The following is a 12,223-nucleotide window of genomic DNA, read 5'->3' on the forward strand; positions in this document are numbered from 1 at the left end:
CCGAGCATGCTGGAGATGCTTAATCCGAGTCAGTCCCTTCGTGAGGGGATCTGTCGGATTCTCATCTGATGATACCCTCTTTTCCACGAGGAGTCCTTCTTCGATCCAATGTCTGATGAAATGGTATTTTCTGTCGATGTGTCTGGATCTCCCGTGATCCCTTGGTTCCTTGGCTAAGGCAACAGCACTTTCACTATCACAGAAAATTTCCATTAACTTATAATATTATAAAGTATAAGGGTTGAATTTTAACTTTTAAAATTCTAAGGGCTAACTTGGAATTAAAGTATTCATAAGAGAAAACTTTACAAATTCGAAAACTTGAGGGCAAGTTTTGAAACTATTCAAAACTAATTAATTCCATAACTTATGTGTTTAAAGTAGTTTTAATCCAAAAACTCTTCAAGTTCCATAACTTATGGAAGACTTTAAACTAATAAAAGAATTAACTTTTCTTTATTTTTATAACTTATGGAATTAATTAAGGTTACATTTTTTTATTTTTTTTATTTATTTAATGAAGAGACTCTTGGTCCTCCATAACTTGAGGACAAATTATGGAGTCATAACTCCAATTAATTAGAACTAGACTCTTCATTTTTGTAACCTTTGCCAATTTTATGAGTTTTATGAGTCTTTAATGTGACTCTTCATGTAACTTGAGGACAAGTTACACAAACACATTTTATACTCAACTCTTAGATTAAAATGGATTGAAAACAACTATTTCAATTAACTTTTCTATTAATCTAAGCAACTCATAAGAACAAGATAATTCAAATCAAACTTTTTCATGTAATTAGTCTAACCTTTAAACTAATACAAAACATGAATCTATTGACAATTATCTTTGAAAAATGGATTAGCATGAACATTACCACATTAAAAAAAACAAGTTTATAAGTTCAAAAACAACTTAGGGTAATGTTCCTAGTCCATTTCTAGCCAAAAACCTCGAAAATATGTTGTATGGGGTCCAACTCGTCGAGTGCATGAACACAACTTGGCGATTTGGATGCATTTTGCCTTGGAATCGTCGAGTCCCTTCATGGACTCGGCGGGTCTGCTGGGTAGACAGCAACAAAACTCGATTTTTCAGCTTCTATTGCAAGTATAACAAGAAAACAAGCCTAGGCTCTGATACCACTGTTGGGTTATGAGCATTCTAACACTCTTAAGTGTACATGCAACCCTAAATACCTTGGATCTATGTTTTTCTCTATTATACATGCAAATATGAACATCCAAGGTATTATCCTAATCTAACATACAAAACAATGGATATAACAAGATAGAATACATACCTTTAAGTTAGTGCTTGTCTTCATGAAGCTTGAGTGCCTAGTGCCCTAAGTGTGACACCTCAAATGGTTCACAATCATCAAAACACTTAGAATAACTTAGAGAGAATTCTACACTTCATGAAATCGGCTAGCCCTTTGTTACTCTCACTAGTGGCCGATTTTCCTCAAGAATAAGATGCTTATATAGTTATACAATTAGGGTAAACCCTAATTGTCATGACTTTCCATTTCCTTGGATCCATGGGTTCAAATACACCATGGAGCACCCATGGAGCATCATATGGGTTTTGGCCCAACTAGATAATCCATGGAGCATTAGCCCACTATACAAGTATGGATGATTTACACAATCAACCCATATATTTAATTAGTCTTCTTTTGATCACTTAATTAATCCTAGATTAATTCTTGATCAATACTAATTAAATAATCTTATTATTCTTATTATTAATATACTAGAACTTATAATATATTAATAACCATAAGTGTCTTATTTCTCTCATTATAGTCTATCCAAGTGCATGATGGTATGCAACCCAAATGGACCATGCCGGGTCGGGTCAAGTCTTACCAATTATAGTTATGGACTTAGACATTAATCCAATAGTTTTGTACATGGATTCTTCCAATAGTATGGATAAGGCATCCTTATGGCATTGTCGTCTTGGACATGTCAACAAGAAACGCATAGCCCAACTCCAAAAGGATGGAGTGTTGGAGTCATTCGACCTTAGGGAAGATGACACATGCGAGTCTTGTTTACTTGGAAAGATGACTAAGTCACCCTTCGCTGGTACGTGCGAAAGGGGTGAGGGTCTATTGGACCTCATACATACCGATGTGTGTGGACCGTTTAGATCTACCACGAATGATGGAAACCGCTTCTACGTGACTTTTACCGATGACTATACTAGATATGGGTATATCTAATTAATCAAGCAAAAGTCAAAAACTTTTGAAAAGTTCAAAGAGTTCAAGAATGAAGTGGAGAATCAATTGGGCAGGAAGATCAAGATGCTTCGATCCGATCAAGGAGGAGAGTACCTAGGTCTTGAATTCCACGATTATCTCAAGGAGTGTGGGATAGTTTCACAATTGACGCCACTTAGGACACCACAATTAAATGGTGTGGCAGAAAGGCGTAATCGAACCTTGTTGGACATGGTTCGCTCTATGATGAGTAGTGCTTCACTATCTATCTCTTTTTGGGGGTATGCCTTAGAGACTGCCGCCCATATCCTTAACCGAGTCCCTACTAAGAAGGTTACCAAAACACCTCACGAGATGTGGACGGGGAAAGCTCCTTCGTTGGCACATATCAAGGTTTGGGGTTGCGAGGCTTTCGTAAGATGAGATACTCACGACAAGCTCGAACCTCGTAGTGAGCGATGTATTTTCATCGGCTACCCGCAGAAATCCTTTGGATATCTCTTCTATAGACCGAAGGACAATGTTGTCTTTATTGCGAGGAGAGGAGTTTTCCAAGAGCGAGAAATCATAGGACAAGGAGAAAGTGGCAGGAAAATAGATCTTGAAGAGATTCAAGAGTCGGTAGATGAAGGAACCTCAACCGCTGGCACTCAACCCGAGGAGGAAACTCCGGTTGAACCGATTGACGTTTCATTACCTCTTAAACGTTCTGAAAGAGTTAGGTTTCAACCCCAGTTGTATGGTTTTCATATTACTACCGAAGGGGACACGTATATTAGTGATAGTACACTAATAAACCTTGATGAACCTAATAGCTATAAGGAAGCCATGGCAGGCCCGGAGTCTGCGAAATGGAAAGAGGCAATGGATAGTGAGATCCAATCCATGTATGATAACCAAGTTTGGAATTTGGTTGATAATGTGCCCGGACGTAAGACCGTTGGGTGCAAATGGATCTTCAAGAAGAAGACCGACGTGGATGGAAAAGTACACACGTATAAAGCACGATTGGTTGCGAAGGGCTTTACTCAAACTCCCGGAGTTGACTATGAAGAGACCTTCTCACCAGTTGCGAAGATAAAGTCTATTAGAGTGATGCTAGCTATTGCCGCATTTCATGATTATGAGATTTGGCAAATGGATGTCAGGGCCGCTTTCCTTAACGGAAAGTTGGCTGAGGATGTTTACATGGCTCAGCCAGAGGGGTTTGTGGATCCGAAGCATCCGAATAGAGTGTGTAAGCTTGAGAAGTCCATTTATGGGCTTAAACAAGCGTCTCGCAGATGGAATCTTTGTTTCGATGAGAAAGTCAAAGAGTTTGGATTTGTACGAAGCAAAGATGAATCGTGTGTATATGTCAAAGCCAGTGGGAGTATAGTAAGCTTTCTCGTTCTATATGTCGATGACATATTACTCATAGGAAACGACATCCCGACTCTGTAGGAGGTTAAGTCGTGGCTCGGGAAGTGCTTTCTTATGAAGGACCTCGGAGAGGCTTCCTATATTTTGGGAATAAGGATAGTAAGAGAAAGAAGTAACAGACTAATAGGACTTAGTCAGAACACTTACTTAGAGAAGGTACTAAAACGTTTTAGTATGGAAAATTCGAAAAAGGGAGAATTACCGATACAAAGCAATGCTAAGCTGAGTAAGACTCAAAGTCTGAGTACCGAAGCCGAGATAGCTGATATGAGCCGAGTTCCATACGCTTTCGTAGTTGGCTCAATCATGTACGCTGTGACTTGTACTCGCCCTGATGTAGCCTTTGCTTTGAGCATGGTTAGTAGATATCAAGGGAATCATGGCAGAGCCCATTGGATTGCGGTGAAGAATATCCTTAAGTACCTTCGGAGGACAAAGGAATGGTTCTTAGTCCTTGGAGGGTGTGATGACTTGAAGGTGCAAGGGTATAGTGATTCTAGTTTTCAAACTGACAAAGACAACTACCATCCGCAGTCGGGCTGGGTCTTTACCCTGAATGTAGGAGCAGTAACTTGGAAAAGTTCCAAGCAGGAAACCGTAGTTGATTTAACGTGCGAATCAGAGTACATTGCAGCGAGCGAAGCGTCGAAGGAGGCAATATGGCTGAAGAACTTCATTAGTGATCTTGGAGTTGTACCTGCCAAAAAGGAGCCCATGGAGATTTTCTGTGATAATGAAGGAGCGGTTTCCTTAACCAAGGAACCGAGAGATCATGGTAGATCACGACATATCGACAGAAAATATCACTTTATTAGACATCGTGTAGAAGAAGGACAACTCGTAGTGAAGAGGATATCATCAGAAGATAACCCAGCAGATCCGCTTACGAAGGGACTGAGTAGGGTTAAGCATTTGCAGAATGCTAGGAGTATGGCGCTGAAGGATGATATTGGCATAGATTAGATAGTATTAGAAATTTGTAATAGATAAATATAATTAACATTTGATGATTAAATAAAGGAGTTTTATTTATAAGTAATGTTACTGTCTTATGTTAATTGTTTAACTATTGTTTCACTTTGCATGTTGGGACTTCCAGAATAATTGAGTTTATTAGGAATAATCGAATTATTCAAATTGTCCACAATCGTTCATATGTTGGAAGTAGGTATGAATGAAGATTGTCATGAATAGGTGTGTAGAGTGTCTAAATGGTTTTAGACATAGCAAAAGATTGCTGCAACGTTCATGAGTGCTTATGAACTAGTTTTGAGCATTGGAAAAAACCCGCGCTTACTGGAATCACCTTATGGAATGTGATAGTAAATGGGTGATCGCAAGACGATAATATCATATATGGTTTGTTATTGGTTTATTGATTGTACATTGATAATGCGAAAATTCATTGGTAACTCGATGTTATAAAATGCATTGTTGTGTGTGGTTAGTTAATGAATAAGTAAATGCATATAAGTCGAAGTTTATCTGTAACTTTTATTCTAAGAAGGAAAAAGTGATATCTCGGCCGCTCGATGATTTGATTTGACTTATGTGCTGGGCCCGATCAGAACTGAATTGATGTGTTCGATTAAGTTCTATGTCAAATAAATTGGAGATCGAGAAACCAAATGCTAGACTAACCATTCCATAGAATTGTCAGCATGATATCGAACAGAGGACTGTACGGTCCCTTATCTAAAGGACAAGATTGATTAGATCAGAGTTTGACAGTGGCTTTGAGAGCTACGATTGCAAATCGGAATGTACCTGCGCATATAGTTACTAGACTTATCCAAGTGGGAGACTGTTGGAATAGTGTCTAAGGCTGCAACTATATTAGGCAAGTATTTGACCCGATAGTGCATGGTCCTTTTGGGTTGCCTTCACCATAGAAACTTGGTAGGATGATTTATGAGAGAATAGATATTATTAATATATTATGAGAATAATATGATGAATAATAATATTGTTATTTGATTAATATAAGTCATAGATTAATTAGTATTAATTTGGTGACTTAAGGAGATTAATTAAATAAGAGGGTATAAACTGTCAATTGTTTGATAGTTACACTTTAGGCTGTAAATCCTTATAGGATATGGGTTTGGACGAATTCTAGGGCTTGGGATAGCCTCAAATTCGTCCAAGGCTTATCTTGGGAAGGATATGGATTGCTTTGAGTAATAGTTATCCAATGAGGGTTTAAGGGTGAAACCCTAGGAGCCTTACAAGTATAAATAGACCCCTTGGGGAAGGGAAATCGACACCTCCTCTCTCTCAAATCATTGTCTTTTCTAGTTGGTGTTTGTAAGCCATTAGAGGAGTGATAATTGTGACTCTAAAGCTCCAAGAACAAGAAGATCAAACAAGTGTTTCAAGGTATGCTTCTAACTCTGGTTTTGTATTGTTCTTATACCTAATTAGCCTTAGAAGTCTTGGATTCAATGCATGTTTAATTAGAGAAACCTAGATCCAAGCATTAGGGTTTGTGTGTGCACATAGGAATGTTCATATGACCAAAACCCTTCAGTAACATGCTGAGCAAGGTGTGTAAGATTTTATATTTAGCATTTTAAATGTTATTTTATTGAAATACAAGGTCATTCATAACAAGGTTTCATTTACAACATAAAACATTTTGAAAAAACTATAATAGGTATAGTTTGGACACTTGAAATGGTAATACTATCGACTTACAAAACGAGTATTTTATTACAAACTACGTGAACATGTTAATGTATAAATTTGTGAGACATTCATCTTCGAATTACTCTTTTGTACTACAGAAAAGTCCTGTAGTTATAGCCAGAATCTCTTGCAGGGAAAGCGTGATAATTGTATATAGATCTATATTGGGCTTGACAACCCACACCTGAGCTGCTTGCAACAGCTAGACCGACAAGTCTGGGATGACAAGTGTCATTACATTCCGACACTTGAAGAACGTCGAGTACGAGATCTTCGAGTCATAGTATGGTTATAACAACTCACATGGGAAATTAACAAACACTGTTCACGGGAGTTTAAGGATTTTACAAAAAGGAGTTTTATTTACATATAAAACCACATATACGTATGATGATTTACTTACATATACTAAGTATTGGTTCAGTTAAGACTACAATAAATCTTTTAGAAAATATTGGATTTTTTGGAAACAAACTTGTAACAAACTTTAAGGAACAACATGCATTTTTCATTCATAAATTGCTTATGAACTCACTAGCTTTAGTGCTGATACTCTTTCAAAAACAACTTGTATTCTCAGGTAATCAGTAATACATGTAACCACAAGACTTTTTGAAGACAAGACTCTAAGGCGTAAATTTCTTTTGAACTATTTTGACATCATATGTAATTAATTTGGAAACATGTATTTTGCAACAATGTAACATTTTAAATTATATTTATGATGGTTGTGTTTACTTGCTTCACTATGGTTATGACACTGAGCATGACGGCCTCCGCCCCCGAACGTTTCCGCCGTTCCGGTTTGGGGGTGTGACACACAGTGTGAGTCTGGATTGCTTCCCACCTACAACTCACATCTGGCTTGCCATCGAGCCCACAATACGAGTCTCCCTTAGCCCGTAACTGGAATGCTCTCAGGTTTGTTGGTTTACCGCACGAACTTGTCTTACCTCAACCCATCCCACATAACATATGAACATATAGTGATATAACAAATGAGCATGCGGAAAACATATAACAACACAGGTAGTCCTACATGCCTACCTAACTGGCATAACCACTAGTATGCAACGCTAACTCATACTCAACATCTAACACTGCTAGGATAGCATATTTAATGGGCCGGCCTTGGTGTCTTAGACCCCTTAGTATAGTAAGGATGACTCACCTTGCAAATGTCGACTCGGTAGATAAACTCCAACTCTTGGATCATTGCCACAAACTCCACCACCTATTATCATAATATAACCATACTCGTAAGTTCTCAACCTTTCAAGCTACCCCATAAGTCAACTAGTCAACCCCTGGTCAAAGTCAAAGTCAACAACCAAGGTCAACAGTCCATGTTGACCTTAACTCGTCGAGTATCCTCAGTTACTCACAGAGTTCCTTGAGATACTCATCCACTCGCCGAGTCACCAGAGTGACTGGTCGAGTTCCTAAGGTTCGTGATCAAAACTCTAAGGCAACTCGTCGAGCTTCCTCCTTGCAACTCGACAAGTCCACACGCATCCATCAATTGGGGAAACCTTTACCGACTCGCCGATTTGTTCATACAACTCATCGAGTCTACGACAATATTCATCGGACTCACCAAGTTGTTCATCCAACTTGTCGGGTTCATGCCCATCTTCATATGACTCGTCGAGTCGGCTATGCGACTCGCCGAGTCCCTTCAGCCCTTTAACCATGCAGACACTTTTTAAGCCATGTCAAGGCCCCAAATTGCAGATCCAACTTCCTTAGGTACGATTATCATGTAAATTTGTAAACATTACGTGCATGCAAGGCTTTAAGATGCTAAAATGACAAAACTAAGCTTGCAATAATGTCACATCCTTGAGGGAAAGCTCATACTAGGAAAAGTTGATGACTTTATGAATCTAGAAGCCAAGGGTAGTCCAGATCTGAAGTTACAATTTCAGATCTAGGCTTAAGCACGAGAAACCATTCTTAAAAACTCATGCACAAGATGGTTTAGGAGAAAACGAGCCAAGGAAAACAATCTAGTACCTTCAAGAGAGTGCTTGCTGATGTAGAACTTGAATCCCACGAACTCTTGCTTCAACTAGCTTATTTTCCGAAGTGATTCCTTCACCAAAACCCTTCCTCCAAGCATAAACTCTCCAAAGAACACACACATACACATACACTCGAGTTAGGGTTAAAGAGAGACAAGAGGCTATGAAGGGGAGGCTGGGGGAGGCCAATGATCCTTTAAATAGGGTGCAATGCCCCAAAATTTAGGGTTTCATCTACCAGCTCCTACTCGTCGAGTATCTTCTTGGACTCGGCGTGTAGGTCATTAAAACACGTGGACCAACCCGCTACTACTCGACGATTAGGGCGACCAACTTGTTGAGTAGACCCAAGACCAAAAATATTCAACATAAATCAATACCTGACAATCAGGGCGTTACAAATCTCCCCCACTTGAATTACGCTTCACCCTCGAAGTCTGATGCGATGAACAATGTTGGGTAATGCTCCCACATCTTTGCCTCTGGCTCCCACGTCCACTCAGATCCCTTCCGATGCTCCCACTGTACCTTCACGAAAGGTATCTCCTTATTTTGCAAAACTTTCTTCTTCCTTTCAAGTATGGCCACAAGCCTCTCCACGTAATTCAGGCGCTCATCAACCTGAATATCATCCAATGGCACCACTGCCTCCTGATCCACAATGCACCTCCGCAGCAGCGAAACGTGGAAAGTGTTGTGGATTCGACTAAGCTCCTCCGGGAGCTCTAGCCTGTACGCTACCTTGTCGACCCTGGCAATGCCTTGAATGGTCCAATGTATCTGGGACCTAATTTTACCCACTTTCTGATGCGAATCACACCCTTCCAGGGCGAGACCTTCAAGAGCACCATATCACCCACCTAAAACTCTAACTCAGACCGGCATCTATCAGCGTAACACTTCTGCCGAGTCTGAGCTGTTGATATGTGCATATCTACACATATATTTTACATCATATCTTAATACTTTTAGCTATAATTATGCTTATTATTGAACAAAAGGTACTGATTATGTTTAATATATGTTATGTAGCATAAAAGACATGCTCGGAAGCAACATGGAAGCTGGAAGCAGGAAAATGCAAGCTTAGGCAAGAAGAAGACACAAGAAAGATGTTGTTGGATAGCTTGACCCCTCGTCAATATTTTGACCATATCTCATGACTCGTAACTCCGATTAAGGTGATTCAAAATGATCTGATAACTAGACACATTTTCGAATGACTTTCGTGTTTCGAGAAAAGTCGGATTTCCAACCACCACGGCGTGGTGATCCCACCACGATGTGGTGAATAGAATCTTCGCGATTCTTGATGCTAGCTTGGGGAATACGGGATAAAAACGAGGACCACGACGTGGTGCCTTTACCACATCGTGGTGGCCAGATTTTAGGCAAGTATGTATATATATATATATATATATATATATATATATATATATATATATATATATATGTAAAAACAAACATCATGACGAATTGAGAGACTTGGAGGTGACTTTCTGCAGAAGTATTGTGACAAAAACCCTTCTAAGAACCCTTTAGGGCCGATTTTGGAAGCTAGGAAGTCGATTGGAGCAAGGATTCGCATCTACACATTCGGTTTGCTTAGTTTAATGATGTTTAGCCTAGTTTACCTTATGTTTATGTGTTCCTCAACTATGATAATGGGCTAAAAACCTTGCTTTCGTTTAGTTAGATGAAACCTAAGACTATGAGTTAGTTTCTTACTTTATGGATTATATGAATTTGGTTTATGCATGTGTTTGATTATCATTACCTATTATGTTAAAGTTTGTGACTTTGTACCTTAAATTGAAGTTTAGTGTAACTTAGTGACCATTAAATTACATGAACTTGTTTACCTAATTATTTAGTGACCATTAAATTGCTAGAGCTAGGATTGACCACGTCTTAGTTAAGTGACAAAAGTAACAATTTAACTGTGTTAGAGAACATAATTGTGCCCATAATTCTGTTTAACAAATCTTACATAGCCCAATTATAATTAATAACTAATTTTGTACTTGCTTGTGTAGGACCTTACAAAGTAGTACATGAATTGGTGAAAATATTAGTAGATTTGACCAAATTTCTAATTACATATAAATTGGTAACTCAGTTTATTAATCCATAAATAAGAAATAACCATAGGAAAAAGGTGGATTCGAAACTAAACGAAAGTGTTTTAGTATATTGATTATAATTTCTTTTAGTTGAGTGTTTAAGTTTTTCTAAACTTGTAAAATCAGATAAAACCCCCACTTTTAGTTGTTTTTCTTACTTTAGCTTTTAGTAATTATTTTATTAATTAAATACCGTTCCCTGTGATCGACACCCGACTTACCCGAGCTATACTATAATCTGACTAGGTACACTGCCTATACGTTCATAGTTAGTATAAGTTTGTTAGGTTATAAATTTAAAACTAGATAGGTATAACCTGTGCACATCAAGTTTTTGGCGCCGTTGCCGGGAAACGGCTTATTTGATTTCTAATTTAATTACTTTTAGTTATTCGATCCTTTTTGTGGGTTAAAAACCGCAAAAAGTTATTTTTCAGCATTTAGTTTATTTTATTTTTTCGTCTGAACATCAACCACGTCATGGGAACCCTGGCCACGTTGTGGTCACGTTCCAGGCAATTTTTAGTTTTAGTTTTTGTTCCTTTTTACGCGTATTTTTTTTAGTTTTTTTAGCAGGAAATATGGGGGACATGTCGGCCATGTCAATGGAAGAGTACAAGAGATATATGAGTAACCAAAAAAGATGGAGTCTTGATCCAAAAAAAATCCCAACCACTACAAAGTTTGAACTTCCGGGGCACATTATTAATATGTTAAGGGAACTACCTCTTTATGGGAAGAAGCTCGAGGACGCTTATGAGCATATAGAAGAGGTAGTGGAGATTTCACATTATTTTAATGCACCAAATGTGAGTGAAGATGTGGTGATGCTTCGACTTTTACCAGTCACGTTGAAGGGTGAAGCAAAAGAATGGTTAAAATCACTTCCCTTTGGAGAAATCATGACATTGACTGATTTTAAGACTGTGTTCATCAACCAGTTTACCCCTCCTTCAAAAGTGGCAAAGCTTAAGAGAAATATCCAGAATTTTTAACAATTAGAAGGGGAGTCATTAAATCGAGCTTGGGAACGTTACAAGAGATTGTTACGACATTGCCCTCAACATGACTTCAATGTGCAACAAGAAATCTCGATATTTTATGATGGAGTCAATGTGGGCACTCGTCAACTTTTAGACTCGCATTAAAATGTGTGGACGAAGCCGCTACTACTCTACGAGTAGGGCGACCAACTCATCGAGTAGACCTAAGGACCAAAAAGATGCAACATAAATGAATACATTAGAATCGGGGCGTTACAACTCTCCCCCAATTGAATTAGACTTCTCCCTCGAAGTCTGGTGCGATGAACAATGTTTGCTAATGTCGTCGCATCTCTTCCTCCAGCTCCCACGTCTACTCAGATCCCTTCCGATGCTCCCACTGTACCTTCACCAAAAGTATCTCCTTATTCTGCAAAACTTTTGTCTTCCTTTAAAGTATGGCTATTGGCCTCTCCACGTAATTGAGGTACTCATCAACCTGAATATCATCCAATGGCACCACTGCCTCCTGATCCACAATACACCTCCGTAACTGCGAAAAGTGGAAAGTGTTGTGGATCATTCTAAGCTCCTCCGTTGAGCTCTAGCCTGTACGCTACCTTACCGAACCTGGCAATGACCCTGAATAGTCCAATGTATCGGGGACCCAATTTCTCCCACTTCCTGAAGCGAATCACACCCTTCTAGGGCGAGACCTTTAGGAGCACCATATCACCCACCTGAAACTC

The 12,223-nt window shown here is 38.8% G+C and overlaps 1 non-coding gene across 1 annotated transcript; it reads right to left on the bottom strand.

Moving 5' to 3' along the window:
* Window positions 1–11,456: 11,456 nt before the first annotated feature.
* LOC145013601 (small nucleolar RNA R71) lies at window positions 11,457–11,563 on the bottom strand. The gene has a single exon (XR_013665150.1). It is a non-coding gene; the product is annotated as a small nucleolar RNA R71 (small nucleolar RNA).
* Between the last annotated feature and the right edge of the window lie 660 nt (window positions 11,564–12,223).

Source organism: Lactuca saligna, chromosome 8, assembly GCF_052625555.1.
Source record: "Lactuca saligna cultivar CGN05327 chromosome 8, ASM5262555v1, whole genome shotgun sequence".
In the NCBI taxonomy this organism is placed as follows: domain Eukaryota; kingdom Viridiplantae; phylum Streptophyta; class Magnoliopsida; order Asterales; family Asteraceae; genus Lactuca; species Lactuca saligna.